Consider the following 13,917-nt stretch of genomic DNA (forward strand, 5'->3'; position numbering starts at 1 on the left):
CAGTCTAATTCTGTCACTAAATCCATACCGGTCACCCAGCGCCTAAATACTAGGCCTCAAATTTATATCCCGCTAAATCTCTCGTTACCGCTGTCCTGTTGTGGCTGGGAAAGTTATTTAGTGTCCGTCAAAGCACATTTTTTGTTCTGGGTTGAAATACAATTCCCAATTTAGCAATTTCATAATTTAGTGGTTTCTGCTATATCAGAGCTATTTGAAATCTATCCCTAAAAGGGTATATAATATTCAAGGTGCACATAGGGTCATTCAGAATAACTTCACACACACACGCTACTGTGCATATCCCAGTCTAATTCTGTCACTAAATCCATACCGGTCACCCAGCGCCTAAATACTAGGCCTCAAATTTATATCCCGCTGAATTTGAATACAATACATTGGGCCAAATAATATTTTTGTTGTTGTGGTGAACGATAACAATGAGGAAAACATCTAGTAAGGGACGCGGACGTGGACATGGTTGTGGTGGTGTTAGTGGACCCTCTGGTGCTGGGAGAGGACGTGGCCGTTCTGCCACATCCACACGTCCTAGTGTACCAACTACCTCAGGTCCCAGTAGCCGCCAGAATTTACAGCGATATATGGTGGGGCCCAATGCCATTCTAAGGATGGTAAGGCCTGAGCAGGTACAGGCATTAGTCAATTGGGTGGCCGACAGTGGATCCAGCACGTTCACATTATCTCCCACCCAGTCTTCTGCAGAAAGCGCACAGATGGCGCCTGAAAACCAACCCCATCAGTCTGTCACATCACCCCCATGCATACCAGGGAAACTGTCTCAGCCTAAAGTTATGCAGCAGTCTCTTATGCTGTTTGAAGACTCCGCTGGCAGGGTTTCCCAAGGGCATCCACCTAGCCCTTCCCCAGCGGTGAAAGACATAGAATGCACTGACGCACAACCACTTATGTTTCCTGATGATGAGGACATGGGAATACCACCTCAGCATGTCTCTGATGATGACGAAACACAGGTGCCAACTGCTGCGTCTTTCTGCAGTGTGCAGACTGAACAGGAGGTCAGGGATCAAGACTGGGTGGAAGACGATGCAGGGGACGATGAGGTCCTAGACCCCACATGGAATGAAGGTCGTGCCACTGACTTTCACAGTTCGGAGGAAGAGGCAGTGGTGAGACCGAGCCAACAGCGTAGCAAAAGAGGGAGCAGTGGGCAAAAGCAGAACACCCGCCGCCAAGAGACTCCGCCTGCTACTGACCGCCGCCATCTGGGACCGAGCACCCCAAAGGCAGCTTCAAGGAGTTCCCTGGCATGGCACTTCTTCAAACAATGTGCTGACGACAAGACCCGAGTGGTTTGCACGCTGTGCCATCAGAGCCTGAAGCGAGGCATTAACGTTCTGAACCTGAGCACAACCTGCATGACCAGGCACCTGCATGCAAAGCATGAACTGCAGTGGAGTAAACACCTTAAAACCAAGGAAGTCACTCAGGCTCCCCCTGCTACCTCTTCTGCTGCTGCCGCCTCGGCCTCTTCCTCCGCCTCTGGAGGAACGTTGGCACCTGCCGCCCAGCAAACAGGGGATGTACCACCAACACCACCACCACCACCTCCGTCACCAAGCATCTCAACCATGTCACACGCCAGCGTTCAGCTCTCCATCTCACAAACATTTGAGAGAAAGCGTAAATTCCCACCTAGCCACCCTCGATCCCTGGCCCTGAATGCCAGCATTTCTAAACTACTGGCCTATGAAATGCTGTCATTTAGTCTGGTGGACACAGACAGCTTCAAACAGCTCATGTCGCTTGCTGTCCCACAGTATGTTGTTCCCAGCCGCCACTACTTCTCCAAGAGAGCCGTGCCTTCCCTGCACAACCAAGTATCCGATAAAATCAAGTGTGCACTGCGCAACGCCATCTGTGGCAAGGTCCACCTAACCACAGATACGTGGACCAGTAAGCACGGCCAGGGACGCTATATCTCCCTAACTGCACACTGGGTAAATGTAGTGGCAGCTGGGCCCCAGGCGGAGAGCTGTTTGGCGCACGTCCTTCCGCCGCCAAGGATCGCAGGGCAACATTCTTTGCCTCCTGTTGCCACCTCCTCCTTCTCGGCTTCCTCCTCCTCTTCTTCCACCTGCTCATCCAGTCAGCCACACACCTTCACCACCAACTTCAGCACAGCCCGGGGTAAACGTCAGCAGGCCATTCTGAAACTCATATGTTTGGGGGACAGGCCCCACACCGCACAGGAGTTGTGGCGGGGTATAGAACAACAGACCGACGAGTAGTTGCTGCCAGTGAGCCTCAAGCCCGGCCTGGTGGTGTGTGATAATGGGCGAAATCTCGTTGCAGCTCTGGGACTAGCCAATTTGACGCACATCCCTTGCTTGGCGCATGTGCTGAATTTGGTGGTGCAGAAGTTCATTCACAACTACCCCGACATGTCAGAGCTGCTGCATAAAGTGCGGGCCGTCTGTTCGCGCTTCCGGCGTTCACATCCTGCTGCTGCTCGCCTGTCTGCGCTACAGCGTAACTTCGGCCTTCCCGCTCACCGCCTCATATGCGACGTGCCCACCAGGTGGAACTCCACCTTGCACATGCTGGACAGACTGTGCGAGCAGCAGCAGGCCATAGTGGAGTTTCAGCTGCAGCACGCACGGGTCAGTCGCACTGCGGAACAGCACCACTTCACCACCAATGACTGGGCCTCCATGCGAGACCTGTGTGCCCTGTTGCGCTGTTTCGAGTACTCCACCAACATGGCCAGTGGCGATGACGCCGTTATCAGCGTTACAATACCACTTCTATGTCTCCTTGAGAAAACACTTAGGGCGATGATGCAAGAGGAGGTGGCCCAGGAGGAGGAGGAGGAAGAGGGGTCATTTTTAGCACTTTCAGGCCAGTCTCTTCGAAGTGACTCAGAGGGAGGTTTTTGGCAACAGCAGAGGCCAGGTACAAATGTGGCCAGACAGGGCCCACTACTGGAGGACGAGGAGGACGAGGACGAGGATGAGGAGGAGGTGGAGGAGGATGAGGATGAAGCATGGTCACAGTGGGGTGGCACCCAACGCAGCTCGGGTCCATCACTGGTGCGTGGCTGGGGGGAAAGGCAGGACGATGACGATACGCCTCCCACAGAGGACAGCTTGTCCTTACCCCTGGGCAGCCTGGCACACATGAGCGACTACATGCTGCAGTGCCTGCGCAACGACAGCAGAGTTGCCCACATTTTAACCTGTGCGGACTACTGGGTTGCCACCCTGCTGGATCCACGCTACAAAGACAATGTGCCCACCTTACTTCCTGCACTGGAGCGTGATAGGAAGATGCGCGAGTACAAGCGCACGTTGGTAGACGCGCTACTGAGAGCATTCCCAAATGTCACAGGGGAACAAGTGGAAGCCCAAGGCCAAGGCAGAGGAGGAGCAAGAGGTCGCCAAGGCAGCTGTGTCAATGCCAGCTCCTTTGAGGGCAGGGTTAGCATGGCAGAGATGTGGAAAACTTTTGTCAACACGCCACAGCTAACTGCACCACCACCTGATACGCAACGTGTTAGCAGGAGGCAACATTTCACTAACATGGTGGAACAGTACATGTGCACACCCCTCCACGTACTGACTGATGGTTCGGCCCCATTCAACTTCTGGGTCTCTAAATTGTCCACGTGGCCAGAGCTAGCCTTTTATGCCTTGGAGGTGCTGGCCTGCCCGGCGGCCAGCGTTTTGTCTGAACGTGTATTCAGCACGGCAGGGGGCGTCATTACAGACAAACGCAGCCGCCTGTCTACAGCCAATGTGGACAAGCTGACGTTCATAAAAATGAACCAGGCATGGATCCCACAGGATCTGTCCGTCCCTTGTCCAGATTAGACATTAACTACTTCCCCTTAACCATATATTATTGGACTCCAGGGCACTTCCTCATTCAATCCTATTTTTATTTTCATTTTACCATTATATTGCGAGGCTACCCAAAGTTGAATGAACCTCTCCTCTGTCTGGGTGCCGGGGCCTAAATATATGCCAATGGACTGTTCCAATGTTGGGTGACGTGAAGCCTGATTCTCTGCTATGACATGCAGACTGATTCTCTGCTGACATGAAGCCAGATTGTCTGTTACGGGACCTCTCTCCTCTGCCTGGGTGCTGGGCCTAAATTTATGACAATGGACTGTTGCAGTGGTGGGTGACGTGAAGCCTGATTCTCTGCTATGACATGCAGACTGATTCTCTACTGACATGAAGCCAGATTGTCTGTTATGGGACCTCTCTCCTCTGCCTGTGTGCTGGGCCTAAATATATGCCAATGGACTGTTGCAGTGGTGGCTGACGTGAAGCCTCATTCTCTGCTATGACATGCAGACTAATTCTCTGCTGACATGAAGCCAGATTGTCTGTTACGGGACCTCTCTCCTCTGCCTGTGTGCTGGGCCTAAATATATGCCAATGGACTGTTGCAGTGGTGGCTGACGTGAAGCCTCATTCTCTGCTATGACATGCAAACTAATTCTCTGCTGACATGAAGCCAGATTGTCTGTTACGGGACCTCTCTCCTCTGCCTGTGTGCTGGGCCTAAATATATGCCAATGGACTGTTGCAGTGGTGGCTGACGTGAAGCCTCATTCTCTGCTATGACATGCAGACTAATTCTCTGCTGACATGAAGCCAGATTGTGTGTTACGGGACCTCTCTCCTCTGCCTGTGTGCTGGGCCTAAATATATGCCAATGGACTGTTGCAGTGGTGGCTGACGTGAAGCCTCATTCTCTGCTATGACATGCAGACTAATTCTCTGCTGACATGAAGCCAGATTGTCTGTTACGGGACCTCTCTCCTCTGCCTGGGTGCTGGGCCTAAATATATGCCAATGGACTGTTGCAGTGGTGGCTGACGTGAAGCCTGATTCTCTGCTATGACATGAAGACTGATTCTCTGCTGACATGAAGCCAGATTGTCTGTTACGGGACCTCTCTCCTCTGCCTGTGTGCTGGGCCTAAATATATGCCAATGGACTATTGCAGTGGTGGCTGACGTGAAGCCTCATTCTCTGCTATGACATGCAGACTAATTCTCTGCTGACATGAAGCCAGATTCTCTGTTACGGGACCTCTCTCCTCTGCCTGGGTTCCGGGGCCTAAATATCTGAGAATGGACTGTTCCAGTGGTGGGTGACGGGAAGCCAGATTCTCTGCTATGGGACCTCTCTCCAATTGATTTTGGTTAATTTTTATTTATTTAATTTTTATTTTAATTCATTTCCCTATCCACATTTGTTTGCAGGGGATTTACCTACATGTTGCTGCCTTTTGCAGCCCTCTAGCCCTTTCCTGGGCTGTTTTACAGCCTTTTTAGTGCCGAAAAGTTCGGGTCCCCATTGACTTCAATGGGGTTCGGGTTCGGGACGAAGTTCGGATCGGGTTCGGATCCCGAACCCGAACATTTCCGGGAAGTTCGGCTGAACTTCTCGAACCCGAACATCCAGGTGTTCACTCAACTCTATTCATATCTGTCATTTCCTTGATTAAATTTCTGTGCATAACCAATTGATTTTATATCTCTCACAATTTTAAAGCAGTATTGAATAATATTCTTGTGTCGGTTGAGTAGTGTTTTGTTGGCACCATATAGTGGCAAACTCTGGGTACTGCATATCATTGTATATTATTGAAACTTATGTTGATAAATTCTTGATTGTATTCTAAATTATTGTATAATAAATCATTTATATTTTGCATAGAAGATTGTACCGTTTTCTACTGATTGCACAAAATAATTTGGTTCTCAATTGAACTCTTGGAGATGTTTATGACCATCTCACGAATCAATATTATTTGAATAATTTTTCTTTTGATCCACTGTTTTTTTTATTTTTTTTTATTAAACATTTGGTCTTTATATAACCCGACATGCCCAGCCACACCAGAAACTTGGCCAGGTGACACCGCTTCCGCCTCCATGTTTTCACGCCGTTGGTCCTGCGACAATGTCCGCCTCTGCCTCCTCATCCTCCACTGTGTCCTTAGCCTCCACTGCAGGGACAATTCACAGTGCCCCACCAGCATACCACATGTGCAGGGCACAACAGTGTTCTGCACCTAGTTTGCCTGGGCAAACTGAGTCACACAGGGGAGAAACTGCTCCACGTCCTTCATCAAGAAATCAAATCCTGGCTTTCTTCACGACAACTAAAAATCAGAATCATGGTGACCAACAACGGGAAGAACATGGTGTTGGTGCTGCATCAAGGAGGGCTGAGCCAGGCGCCCTGCATGGCGCATGTGCTCAATGTGGTTGTAAATCTGTTCCTGAAGTCTTCTGCCCATCTGCAAGACATCCTGAAAATGGCCAGGAATCTTTGCATGCACTTCCGCCATTCATACACCGCAAAGCACACCCTCCTTGAGCTGCCGCGGTAGAATGGCATCCCCCAACAAAGGCTGATATGCGACGTTTCCACCCATTGGAATTCCACCCTTCATATGTTGGACCGACTATCTGAACAGAGAAAGGCCATAAACGATTTATTGATGATACAGGCAGACAGAGGTACTCCCCTGTGTAACTTCGATGTTAGCCAGTGGCAGCTCATGCGTGACACCTGCCGTTTGCTTGTGCTCTTTGAGGAGGCCACTTTATTTGTCAGTCTCCAGGACTACGGGATGAACAACATCATTTCACTGATTCATGTCCTGGAACAGATGCTGCTAAATCTGGCTGGCCAGGAGACAGGAGATGTGGCTACTGCATCTCACAACCACATGAGCCCTGTGGGGGCTGAACTAGAGGAGGAGGAAGACATTCGAGCAAGGGCAAATGCGTAGATAAATGGGTGGTTTTTCTACACAGGAGACAGGAGAGGAGGAGCAGCAGCAGCCAGAGGAGCTACAGGGCGATAAGGAAGACGAGGCAGAGGACCCAGACACACTGTGGCATTATGCAGTGGAGATAGAGGCAGGGAGTCACTCCGAGTCACTTGCGCAAATGGCCCGATGCATGCTCACTTGCATGTGTAGTGACAGCTAAATTGTCACCATTCGCCAGAGAGATGACATACTGGCTCTCCACCATGTTAGACCCTCACTATCGGTCCAAAATGGGGGCCTTTTTTGCACCCGCTGAGAGGGAGGAAAAATTGAACTACAATTGAGACATCCTATGTAGTCAGCTGGCCGCTGCCTATGTGCGCCATTGCCCATTTTCACGCATGTCTGACCGGGGGGCCGTCTGCTCTCACGTTCCACTGCCATGGCTGCTGGGGGTGGGGGCCAAGAGCAGCACCAGCTTCATCAGCAGCAACTTAAGTCTAGAGTAGCTGATGAACAGTTTTCTTCACTCGCCTACTGAAGAAACTACTCACCAGCAGCAGCAGGTAGACATAGAGTAGAACCTGAACCAGCAGGTTGTGGCATACTTGGAGTGCACCCTGCCACCCCACATTGAAGATACCCTGGACTACTGGACAGCCAAACTCGATTTGTGGCCGCAGCTGGCCGAGTTTGCCCTGGACAAGCTTTCCTGCCCAGCCAGTAGTGTGGCATCAAAGCAGTTGTTTAGTGTGGGGAGGGGGCCATAGTTACCCAAAGGAGAACTCGCCTGTCCACCCAAAATGTAGAGAAACTGACCTTTGTGAAAATGAATCAGGCGTGGATCAGCCAGGATTATCAAACACCAGTGCCTGATGCATCAGACCAGATCATCCATGGTGCCACACCAACACTTTGACAAAATAGACCTGTTTCTTCTGGCTACCTGCTTCAGCTACTATTCTCATGCTGCCACCTGCCTGATGCCACACTATGCTGCGAGGTGCTCCTACTGTCAGCCACTATCTTCAGCTGGTACTGGTATTTACCCCCACCTACCCACTCTGTCACTGGGCCACTGTGTGGTCTCCTCATGCTGCCACCTCACCACTTTGTGGTCTCTTCATGCTGCTTCCACCCCAACACTATGTCTCTGGGCCACTCTGTGGTCTCCTCATGCTGCTGCCACATCAACACTATGTCTCTGGGCCACTCTGTGGTCTCCTCATGCTGTTGCCGCATCACCACTCTGTGGTCTCTTTATGCTGCTGCCACTTCACCATTCTGTGGTCTCCTCATGCTGCTGCCATTTCACCACTCTGTGGTCTCCTCATGCTGCTATGTAGAAAAATCCGCAGCACTCTTCCAGTGGTGAAAAAAATCCGGTCTTTAAATAAACTAGCAGCAAAATAAAGCTTTATTTTGCTGCTGGTTTAATTAAAGACCGGATTTTTTCACCACTGGAAGAGTGCTGCATATTTTTCTATATATCTATTTCACACTGGGACCCATGGCCAGGATCCCTATCTGCGAGCACCATCACCCTTCTTAATGGTATTTTTTATTCCCTTGTGGGGAGTTGTAGTGCTGCTTATCATTCTATTCTCTCCTCATGTTGCTGCCGCCTCACCACTATGTCACTGGGCCACTCTATGGTCTCCTCATGCTGCTGCCACTTCACCTCTCTGTGGTCTCCTCATGCTGCTGCCACCTCATCACTATGTCACTGGGCCTCTCTATGGTCTCCTCATGCTGTTGCCACAACCCCACTCTGTGGTCTACTTACACGGCTGCCACATCACCACTATGTCACTGGGCCACTCTGTGGCCTCCTCATGCTGCTGCCACATCACCATTTTGTGGTCTCCTCATGCTGCTGCCACATCACCACTATGTCACTGGGCCACTCTTTGGTCTCCTCATGCTGCTGTCACGGTGGGGGAAACTCCCCACCGTACAATGTAGAGGGATAATGGTAGCAACTAGGCCAGGACACCGGGATCAGGGAGCAGGTCACTTCCTATTGCGTCCCTAATCCTCTCTCTAACTCCTAACCGTATGAGCGGACCTGGATGGTAGGACGGATCATACCAGGATATCTATGGCCCTGAGTCGCCCTGATAATTCCTTAACATAGGAGCAGGGGAGAGACGACCTGTTCTTCCCAGACATGGATGAACAGGAGTCTCAAATGGCCTAGCAGCAGGGAAAAGGAGAGACCATTTACAGCAAAAAGGATCGGTAAGAACAACATGACAACTCACTTACCTGCCGAAGCCTCCACAACTGGAACCCGTGCATCAGTACAGGAGTCCAAACACACAGCAGGTCACAGTACAAACAACCCACACAGGAATCCAGCATACCAACTCTGCCAGAGCCCCCCATGCTCACACAGTGCATGGCAGCCCCAAACAGTGCTCCATACAGGCTACAACATACAGGGCAAATGTCAAACATACAGTCATGTGAAAAAATTAGGACACCCTTTGAAAGCATGTGGTTTTTTGTAACATTTTTAATAAAAGGTTATTTCATCTCCGTTTCAACAATACAGAGAGATTAAAGTAATCCAACTAAACAAAGAAAACTGAAGAAAAGTCTTTTCAAGATCTTCTGTAAATGTCATTCTACAAAAATGCCTATTCTAACTGAGGAAAAAGATAGGACACCCTCACATGTATTCCCTCTTAAATTGGCTCAGATCTCACACAGGTATATCACACCAGGTGCACATAATTAGTAGATCGTTACTCTGCATGTTGAATGAGGCTTGCCCTATTTAAACCTCAGACATTTAGTTTGGTGTGCTCCTGACTGTTGAAGTGAGAGTGAGCACCATGGTGAGAGCAAAAGAGCTGTCAGAGGACTTCAGAAAAAAGATTGTAGCAGCCTATGAGTCTGGGAAGGGATTTAAAAAGATCTCAAAAGATTTTGAAATCAGCCATTCCACTGTCCGGAAGATAGTCTACAAGTGGAGGGCTTTCAAAACAACTGCCAACATGCCCAGGACTGGTCGCCCCAGCAAATTCACCCCAAGAGCAGACCGCAAGATGCTAAAAGAGGTCTCCAAAAACCCTAAAGTGTCATCTCGAGAACTACAGCAGGCTCTGGCTACTGTTGATGTAGAAGTACATGCCTCTACAATCAGAAAGAGACTGTACAAGTTTAACTTGCATGGGAGGTGTGCAAGGAGGAAACCTTTGCTTTCCAAGAGAAACATCGAGGCCAGACTGACATTTGCCAGAGATAAAGTTGACAAAGACCAGGACTTCTGGAATAATGTTCTTTGGACAGATGAGTCCAAAATTGAATTATTTGGACACAACAGCAGAGGACATGTTTGGCGTAAACCAAACACAGCATTCCAAGAAAAGAACCTCATACCAACTGTGAAGCATGGAGGTGGAAGTGTCATGGTTTGGGGCTGCTTTGCTGCAGCAGGACCTGGTCAGCTCACCATCATAGAATCCACGATGAATTCTACTGTGTATCAGAAGGTGCTTGAAGAACATGTGAGACCATCAGTTAGAAAATTAAAGCTGAAGCGGAACTGGACCATGCAACATGACAATGACCCAAAACATACTAGTAAATCAACCAAAGATTGGCTGAAAAAGAAGAAATGGAGAGTCCTGGAATGGCCAAGTCAAAGTCCAGATTTGAATCCCATTGAGATGCTGTGGGGTGACTTGAAAAGGGCTGTACGTGCAAGAAACCCCTCAAACATCTCACAGCTGAAAAAGTTCTGCATTGAGGAGTGGGGTAAAATTTCCTCAGACCGATGTCGAAGACTGGTAGATGGCTACAAGAACCGTCTCACTGCAGTTATTTCAGCCAAAGGAGGTAACACTCGCTATTAGGGGCAAGGGTGTCCTATCTTTTTCCTCAGTTAGAATAGGCATTTTTGTAGAATGACATTTACAGAAGATCTTGAAAAGACTTTTCTTCAGTTTTCTTTGTTTAGTTGGATTACTTTAATCTCTCTGTATTGTTGAAACGGAGATGAAATAACCTTTTATTAAAAATGTTACAAAAAACCACATGCTTTCAAAGGGTGTCCTAATTTTTTCACATGACTGTACATGTTAGGACAAACACCAACAACAGCCCAGACATGTAACAACCATGAAGATGTACAACACACCCTGAACATAAACCCACACCTAACAAATAACAAGTGAGGTAAGGAAACCATTAGCAAACATAAGGAAAGACAATTTATGTCCAATAAGGTGGCCCTCAAGGACTGGGCTGGAACACCCAGGCAAGGAGCAAAGCTCCAACACCAAGCAAGGCTGTAGTACCACTGCACCCAGCCAGCAAGCCACAGGTTTATATCAATCTTGCGGCCACACCCAGGAAACACCTTAATCCTCACTAGCCAGAAGATTAACCCCTTGCTCACCAAACAGCAGGGAGGCACACCTTAAAGGGGATGTGCACGTGCAAACCACAAACTACACATTGCCCCTGGCAACCAGTCTGCACGGCAACCGCATCACGGTCAAACACCAATATGACTGTGACAGCTGCTGACACTTCACCACTATGTCACTGGGCTACTCTATAGTCTCCTCATGCTGCTGCCACTTCACCACTCTGAGGTCTCCTCATGCTGCTGTCAAATCACCACTATGTCACTGGGCCACTATGTAGTCTCCCCATGCTGCTGCCACATCACCACTCTGTCATGTCCTCATGCTGCTGACACTTCATCACTCTGTGGTCTCCTGATGCTGCTTCTTCACCACTCTGTGGTCTCCTCATGCTGTTGCCACATCACTACTCTGTCGTCTCTTCATGCTGCTGCCACATCACCACTAAAGATGGCCTTGCGGTTCGCCCGGCGGTCGTTTCGTGCCAAACTTTGCGTGTTCGCGATTCGTCGAACATGCGAACATATGGAGATATTCGCGCCTGCCATATTCTTTTACATTGTGAATAACTTTGACCCATGACACATCCATGAGGTGGTACCGGACAGCCAGTTGAGACGTTTCAGCACATGGACGCACCCCCTACCTTATAAATAGACCCGATCTGGCCGCCATTTTATATTCAGTGTTTTGCCAGTGTTGGGAGAGGTTGCTGTGTGGAGCAGGGACAGGCTGTTAGGGACACTAAACACTAGCTAATAGGGCCACAAAAGTCCTTTTAAGGACTGGTATAGGTGTGCAATCGATAGGTGTGATACACAGAGGGGTGCAATATACTTATAATATACTTTTATAATGAGTCAAAAACACACCTGGAAGTCAGGGGCCTAGGGGCTAGGGGCTTACTAGGGCCATTTTTATATAGGGTAAGGTTCCGGACAGGGTCGCTCTGATCAGGGCGGGTGGTCTGTGGTTAGGCTATCAGGGCCAGAATAGCACCCCCCTGTAGGGCAATATCAGGGACAGTTCTTTGCCCACCCTGTCCTTTAATACCACATCATCATCTAGCCCAGGGATATATATTTTTTTTCTTTCCCTCCGGGATTCATGGATGTGCACTGGAACCCCCCGGATTGTGGTAGGACATACGGTTTCTGATTTGGTGCCGCCGAGCACCTGATTTAGTGTTGCCGAGCACTTGTTATTGCCGACCACATCTATGCTTTTTGCTTAACTTTAATAATTTAATAAATTTTCATTTTGAGGGATATCTTTTCCATTCACACGTCCGCAAAATGTGAACAGGTGCAGACCCATTCATTTTCAATGGGGCTGGAATGTGCTGTCCGCATCCGCATTTGCGGATCCGCATCCGCATTTATGGATCTGCACTTCCCCATCTGTGCTTCCGTTTCCGCAAAAAAATAGAACATGTCCTATTCTTGTCCGCAATTGCAGACAAGATTAGGCATTTTCTATTATAGTGCTGGCGATGTGCGGTCCACAGATTGCGGAATGCCCATTGCCGGTGTCCGTGTTTTGCGGATCCGCAAAACACTTACGGACGTGTGAATGGACCCTCATCGTAACATTATTAAAGGTTAAGTTTTATCTTTATGTATATTCTAATGGATTGCCTTCCTTGTACAATGTTATAATATACTTTCTATGTTAGACAGTATATTATAGTGCATTTGTATTGCGCGGCAGTTGTGCGCGGTTCTGCTGCGGTGTTATATACCAATATACTTTCTTTATAGTGCATTTGGGTACTGTATAGTGCATTTGCGGATGCGAGTACGTGAAAATTATATTGCTGATATTTCGCATTGAAAAAATTATGAATGGAGGTCGCAAATTCGAATAATACATCTGCTATGTCACTGTCCATGTTATGGGACTATTTGTGCACTTCTAGTAATTATTTCTTGGCTGCAAATATGAGCTAAAGTTTTTCAGGTTCGCCTGCCATTAAAATGAATGGGACCCGCCGCAAATTTGCGGTTCGCGAACATTTGATCGTGTTGGCGCGATCGCGTTCGCAAACCGTCCCGGCATATGTTCGTCAATCACTAATAATCACCACTATGTCATTGGGCTACTCTGTGGACTTCTTATGCTGTTCCCACCCTCCTTCATGACTGGGCCACTATTTGCCTTTTTGGCCTGGTTGACATCATTTATTTGACCCTTCTTCTGATCTGTCAGAAGGAAGGAAAAATTAGACGCACAATGGATCCTGTCTGTGTAGCAGCTGTAAGTCCTGTATGATCCCATCAGAATTGGCTTATGATTTGGTAGCCAAAAGCAGGAGTGGGTACAAAACACAGAAACACAGAAGACATGCAAATATTCCATTCACGTGTCATCAATGTTATGGATCCACTCCAGTTTTTTGGGGCTTTAGTATTACTGATGGATTACTGACCAAATGCTGACCGAGTGAAGGCAGATGCTCAACAGACAGGATCAGTTTTTGGGGGTTATAGTTTGGACAGATCAGAGGAAGGGCAAAATAATCAGTGACGTCAACACAAACTTACTGCTGACACCCTCTCCACTCTGTCGGGGGGCTCTACTTGTAAAGGCGTCTAATAGAACAGGTTCTGTAGAAATCTATGTGGAATCAGCTGACGATGGTGTAAAAGGAGTGTGCTTCTTCTTGGCGCTAACATCGACCTGTAAGGCTGAGTTCATGCTTGAGTTTGGTCCGTTTTGGCCCCGTAACTGCCCAAATAAGTGAAGTGTGCAGTGA

General features: G+C 48.6%; 1 protein-coding gene across 2 annotated transcripts in view; it reads left to right on the forward strand.

Annotated features, from left to right (window-relative positions):
* LOC122930683 (gastrula zinc finger protein XlCGF26.1-like) overlaps window positions 1-13,917 on the forward strand; it is a 234,610-nt gene that overhangs the window by 99,242 nt on the left and 121,451 nt on the right. The gene's annotated exons all lie outside the window — the stretch shown is intronic.

Source organism: Bufo gargarizans, chromosome 3 (assembly GCF_014858855.1).
Source record: "Bufo gargarizans isolate SCDJY-AF-19 chromosome 3, ASM1485885v1, whole genome shotgun sequence".
In the NCBI taxonomy this organism is placed as follows: domain Eukaryota; kingdom Metazoa; phylum Chordata; class Amphibia; order Anura; family Bufonidae; genus Bufo; species Bufo gargarizans.